We start from the raw sequence: 6,991 nt of genomic DNA, 5'->3' as shown, positions 1-6,991 counted from the left end.
TTGGGAGGCTGAGGCAAGAGAGTGTGAGGTTGCTGCGAGCTATGTGATGCCATGGCTCTCTACTGAGGGTGACATAGTGAGACTCTGTCTCAAAAAAAAAGAAAAGAAAAGAAATTTGCTTTCCAGATAACTACATAGTTTATGTGCTGTTTAAATTTTTTGGCAATAAATCAACTAAGTTTTGGAGAACAATTACCACATACAATATTTGAATGCAATAAGAGTTGCTCTCAATTCATGCTTTCTGACAATAATTGCATAGCAATTACATAGAAGGACCAAGTGCCTGCTGAGTGTAATAATAACATATCCACAGCATAAAGAGAAATAAGTATCTTTTCCTTCCTAACAAAAGAGCATGAACTAAGTGCATCTAAAAGTAGTTTCAGGGCCGGGTGTGCCTGTAATCCAGGCACTCTGGGAGACTGAGGTGGGTGGATTGCTTAAGCTCACAGGTTCTAGATTAGCCTGAGCAAGAGTAAGACACCATCTCTAGAAATAAAAATGTTTTAGATGTTGTGGTGGGTGCCTGTAGTCCCAGCTACTCAGGAGGTTAAGGCAAGAGAATCGCTTGAGCCCAAGAGTTTGAAGTTGCTGTGAGTTGTGACAGCACAGTACTTTACTGAGGGCAACAAAATGAGATTCTGTCTCAAAAAAAAAAAAACAAAAACGTGGTGGTTACACAAGCTGGGCACAGTAGCTCACACCTGTAATCCTGGCACTCTGGGAGGCTAAGGTGGGTGAATTGCTTGAACTCAGGAGTTGGAGACCAGCTTAAGCAAGAATGAGACCTTATCTTTACTAAAAATAGAAAAAGAAAATAGCCAGGCATGGTGCACACCTGTAGTCCCAGCTGGGCTGAGGGAAGAGGATCGCTTGAGCCCATGAGTTTGAAGTCGCTACAAGCTATCATGACGCCATGGCACTCTAGCCTGGGCAACAGAGCACGACTTTGTCTCAAATAAATAAAAATAAAATAAAATAAAAGTGGTTTCAGTTCACTAAACAGCACATTTTGAAAAGAAAGAAAACTTTCAGCTTGGCGCCTGTGGCTCAACCAGCTAAGGCGCCAGCCACGTACACCTAAGGTGGCGGGTTTGAATCCAGCCCGGACCGCCAAACAACAATGACGGCTGCAACCAAAAAATAGCTCTACCCTGGGTAGAGTAACAGCAACCTCAAACTCTTGGGCTTAAGCTATTTTCTTGCCTCAGCTTCCCAAGTATCTGGGACTACAGGCGCCCACCACAAATGCCTTTTTTTTTTTTTTTTTTTGCAGTTTTTGGCTGGGGGTGGGTTTTAACCTGCCACCTCTGGCATATGGGGCTGGCACCCTACTCCTTTGAGTCACAGGCGCTGCCCTGCCTGGCTATTTTTTTATTGCAGTTGTCATTGTTGTTTAGCAGGTCCGGGCTGGGTTTGAACCCGTCAGCCTTGGTATATATGGCTGGTGCCCTACTCACTGAGCCAAGGGTGCCACCGAAACTTACTTCTTAAATCAATAAAGTTATCTGATCTGTTAACACGACAGACTAGCTAGCTAGTCACCAAACCATTTTCCTTTCCACGTAGACCACAGTGCAACTACATTTTCCAGCTTCCCCTGTAGTTAGGCATGGCCAAGTGAGTTCTGATCAGTGGAACTGGATATATTTCACCTGCAGCCCGGGTGCAAGACACTTCAGAATGACCTTGGATGTAATGAAGAGAGCAGACTTATTTCATCCGTCTGGGTTTCTAAACACCCAACCTTTTATCAGGCTTATTATGTGATAGAGAAATAAATGTCTGTTGTGTTAACCTACTGACATTTCAAAGTTTATTGTCACAACACATCACTTTTCTTGCCTATGAAATGGAGATATTAATAGCACTTACCTCATAAGTTTGCTTTCAGAATTAAATATGTCAATGCATATAAAGTACTGTACTTTAAACAGCGGCTGATAAATAGTAAACATTCAATTCGTGTTAGCTGTCGTTGTTATTATTACAAATCTTCCTAGTAGTATTAAGATGCAGTTTCCATGGCATTCATTATTGTGGTATGTTTTTGTATGCCGAAGGATGACAGCTCTGATGGTCAATTCCAGAAAAAGGGTTCCAAAACTACTTGGAAGGGCGGACCAGGCACTGGCATCAGTGCATAGCTTCCCAAGGGAAGTACTTTGAAGGTGACTGTAGGGATAGTCAACAATGAGGTATGTAGCACTTTTTCTAGGAGGAGTTGGCAGACTTGCTTGTTAGACTACTTATGTTACTATCTGCGCTGGGCTGATCCATGCTCCCAGCACTGTAGGACTTCAGGACATTTCCAGGCACCGTGGGTTATCTTACACGTGTTCTGATTGTTCTTCTCTGATGTCCTTGTTGTTGTCTGGCAACCATTTTTGAAGCTACTAGGGATGGGGTGTGGCAGAATAAGGAGGGGTCCCTGACTCTCATTAGTCCCAAAGCTACAAACCCTCAAGATATCAAATTAAACTTGTATCCACTTGTAACTGGGTTTTTCCAATTTTGCTTTAACTTTTTTTTTTTTTTTTTTTGAGACAGTCTCACTCTGGCACCCTGAGTAGAGTGCTGTGGCATCATAGCTCACAGCAACCTCAAGCTCTTGGGCTCAAGTGATTGTCTTGCCTCAGTTTTTCTATTTGTAGAGATGGCATCTTTCTATTTCTCAGGCTGGTCTCAGACTCCTGAGCTCAAGCAATCCACCCACCTTGGCCTCCCAGAGAGCTGGGATTATAGGTGTGAGCCACTGTGCCCAGCCCATGCTTTAACTCTTAAAATTTATGTAATTGGACATAGCGTTTGGAGACATGTTAGGAATACATTTAAAGAATTAACTTAGATATCACAGAAATAATTTTAATTCATTTATTTCTCCATTGTCCTTTATTAATCATCAGTGTTAAGGGAAGGGGTGATTAGTTCACGCTGTTGAATCCCTCTTCCTAGGATTTCCTGGACAACCGCCTGGCTCTCTTCTTTACCTACTTTTTGTCCTTATACTGGGTCACTGCAGTATACCCAGACATTGCTCCTAAATGGCTGGCAGGCATTCATAACCTGGGTCCACAGGTCTCTCTTCTGCCCTTAAGAAATCCATGATTAGAATTCAAGGAGCCTATGTACTTGGATGGAAAGAAAAAAAATCACATCTTTATTTTTACTAACTTCTAAAAGGAATTTAACAATTCCATTCATCACAAATGTACGAAATAAGTCATAGTTGTACTAAGAGTAACTGTTACTTTGTCACCAATAGATAACTCAGACACTTCTCTTTTTTTATTTAGTTACTTTTTTTAGAGCCAAGGTCTTGCTCTGTTGCCCAAGCTGGAATACAGTGGCATCATCATAGCTCACTGCAACCTGGAATTCCTGAGCTCAAGCAGTCCTACTGCCTTGGCCTCCCTAAGTTTTAAAATTAGAGGTATGAGCCTCCACCGTGCATAGCCTAGCCTAGGTATTTCTATGTTACATTATAGCAGTTTAAAATATCTTGAAATACTGTCAAGGGCAGTGGCTCATCTGTATAATCCCAACACTTTGGGAGGCTGAGGTGGGGAATCACTTGAGGCCAGGAATTTGAGACTAGCCTGGGTGATATAGTGAGAGCCTGCCTCTACAAAAGAATTTAAAAATCAGCTGGCTGTGGTGGTGCTACTTAGGAGGCTAAGGCTAGAAGATTGCTCGTGCCCATAAGCACAAGTGTACTTCAGCCTGCCTGACGGAATGAGAACCTGTCTAAAAAGGAAACAAAAACCCTTGAAATATCACTTATGGGGCGGTGCCTGTGGCTCAAGGAGTAGGGCACTAGCCCCGTATACTGGAGGTGGGTTGAAACCCAGCTTTGGCCAAAAACTGCAATAGCAAGAAAGAAAGAAAGAAATCACTTATGGTTATACAACTATGAAATTATGAAAGTCATTAAACCTGTGATTAGATCTTTTTATTTTGAATATATTAATAAAAAAATTATGAGCCCAGTGTGGTGGCTCAGGCTTGTAATCCTAGCACTTTGGGAAGTTGAGATGGGTGGATTGCTTGAGCTTAGGATTCAAGACCAGCCCAAGCAAGAGCAAGACTCTGTCTCTACTAAAAATAGAAAAATTAGCTGGGCATTGTAGTGGGCACCTGTAGTCTCCACTAATTGGGAAGCTGAGGCACGAAAGCCCATGAGACTGATGTTGCTATGAGCTATGATGATGCCACAACACTCTACCCACGGCCACAGAGTGAGACTTTATCTCAAAAAAAAAGAAAGATGCCTGTATATTACATCTCAAATGCTGATTTAATATTTTGAGAACTATACTTTAACATAATTGGTCTCCAATTGTATTTCACCTTTATATATAAATACATTATTCTAGTAGGTAATCTATACATCACCTGACTGCTAAAAGGGTCCATAGGACAAAAGTTAAAAAAAAATCTCAGGGAAGGATTTTCTGGACAAAAAGAAAATCCCTGGTTATTGGATTTGGCACTCACCTCTATACCATTGTGTGTTTTTCCTTATTCACCCTCGTCAGTACTCCCAAAGGACTAAAGTGGTGAAAATGATCAGACCTATTGAAATGCTTTCCCCAGGACAGCCTGGTAAGATGATTAAGAGCTCAGGAGTCAGCTTGCCTTGCTCTACCAGCAAGTTATTTAACCTCTCCGTGCCTCACATCTGTAAAATGGGAATTATAAGTGTTGCTCATAAGGTTGTCATAAGGATTAAATGAGTCAGTCCTTTGAATCTCTTAGCGTCTAGCGCACAGCAAGCTCTCAGCAAATGTTAGCTGTTCTTCCAAGTACCTGATACAGCTATTTCTTTATGATATTTCTGGCGTGGAAAGAGAAAAGAGTAAGTTGATTATTCCTCTTGTGAATCTCATCCTACAGATCAGTTTTTTTGGAAACAGAATCTCAAGCTGTCGTCCTGGGTAGCTTGCTGTGGCCTCACAACTTACAGCAACCTCCAACTCTTGGGCTTAAGCAATTCTCTTGTCTCAGCCTCCCAAGTAGCTTGGACTACAGGTGTCTTCCACAATGCCCGGCTATTATTTTGTCGCAGTTGTCATTGTTGTTTAGCAGGCCTGGGCTGATTTCAAACCGTCCAGCCTCAGCGTATGTGGCAGGCACTCTACCCCTGAGCTACAGGGCACTGCCCCACATTACTTTTATAATGCACAAAATAGATATTCTTTTCTTTTTTTTTTTTGAGACAGAGTGTCAAGCTGTCCCCCTGGGTCGAGTGCTATGGCATCAAAGCTTACAGCAACCTCCAACTCCTGGGCTCAAGCGAGTCTCCTGCCTCCGCCTCCCAAGTAGCTGGGACCACAGGCGCCCAGCACAATGCCTGGCTATTTTTTGGTTGCAGCTGTCATGTTGTTTGGTGGGCCTGGGCTGGATTCGAACTTGCCACCTTAGGTGTATGTGGCTGGCGCCTTAGCCACTTGAGCCACAGGCGCCGAGCCTAGATATTCTTTTCTAAAGCACATAAAAGAAAGTTGATAATCCTTCCTTGAGATTTTTTAAACTTAATTTTATGTTTTATTTTTATTTATTTGTTTAGAGGTATTCTATATTATTATAGTACATTCTATTTTTTTTTTCTAGAGACAGAGTCTCATTTTTTCGCCCTTGGTAGAGTGCCATGGAGTCACAGCTCACAGCAACCTCCAACTCCTGGGCTTAGGCGATTCTCTTGCCTCCGCCTCCTGAGTAGCTGGGACTATAGGCACCCACCACAACGCCTGGCTATTTTTTGTTGCAGTTTGGCCGGGCCTGGGTTTGAACCCACCACCCTTGGCATATGGGGCTGGCGCCCTATTCACTGAGCAACAGGTGCTGCCTCACATTCTATTTTTTTTTTTTAACATAAACACTGGCATGTTGCAGATTATTTAGCAAGTAAGATTTTTCCTTTAACAAAACATACTGGAGATTATTCCATATTTGACATTTTTCCTTATTTGTACATCTTTTTAACAGCAGCACAGTATTCCATTTTATAACATCTCATTATTTAACCATTATTTAACGCATTCCCTAGTGATGAACATTTAGGTTGTTTTCACTCTTTTCTCTACCATATGATGCTTAAGGTTGAATAATGTCCCCCAACCCTTCAAATTCATGTAAGTCCTCCCCCTTAATAATGCAGAATGTGACCTTACTTGGAGATAAACTTTTTTTTTTTTTTGAGATAGAGTCTCACTCTGTGCCCTGGGCAGAATGCCATGGCATCATAGCTTACAGCAAACTCAAACTCTTGGGCTTGAGTAATCCTCTTGCTGTGAGCTGTGATGCCATGGCACTCTACCCAGGGCCACAACGTGAGACTCTGTCTCAAAAAAAAAGTTGATTTTTCAGAAGGAAATATTCCTGCTAGCATCTTCATCTCATACAAAATTTGAGACAATAAATTATTGTTTAAGTCACCCAGCCATGATACTTTGTTATGGCAGTCCTACCAACTAATACAGTGATGCTTCAGTGAATCTTCTGGTATATATATTATACACATATATTTTTTCACAAAGGTGCAATTATGTTGGTAGAATTCAAGAAGTAAATTTATTGCCTTTTAACAAATGACAAAACTTTTGAAGTTTCTTTAACTAAGTCAACGATATTCTCTAAGCCCCTTTCATCTGGTCATGGAATGGTCAACAGAAGACCCCTAAACACACCAAGTCCTTTCATGCTTCTACATGTTTTGCCCTTTGCTTTTCTTAGCATGCCCTTCCTACCGAGAAGCCTCTAAAAAACACCAGTACAGGGCGGTGCTTGTGGCTCAAAGGAGTAGGGTGCCAGACCCATATACCAGATGTGGTGGGTTCAAACCCAGCCCCGGCCAAAAGCTGCACAGCAAAATAAGAAAAACTCCAGTACAACTACTTCACGTGCTACCTCCTCTGTGGAACCTTCTGTGGTAGGCAGCCACTGGCACGAACTTCCCCGATCTGCATCTCCCTGTATTCCCAGCATT

The sequence above is a fragment of the Otolemur garnettii genome, unplaced genomic scaffold (assembly GCF_000181295.1).
Source record: "Otolemur garnettii isolate 467f Iridium unplaced genomic scaffold, OtoGar3 scaffold00001, whole genome shotgun sequence".
Lineage (NCBI taxonomy): Eukaryota > Metazoa > Chordata > Mammalia > Primates > Galagidae > Otolemur > Otolemur garnettii.
Note: the sequence above shows the minus strand (reverse complement) of the source record.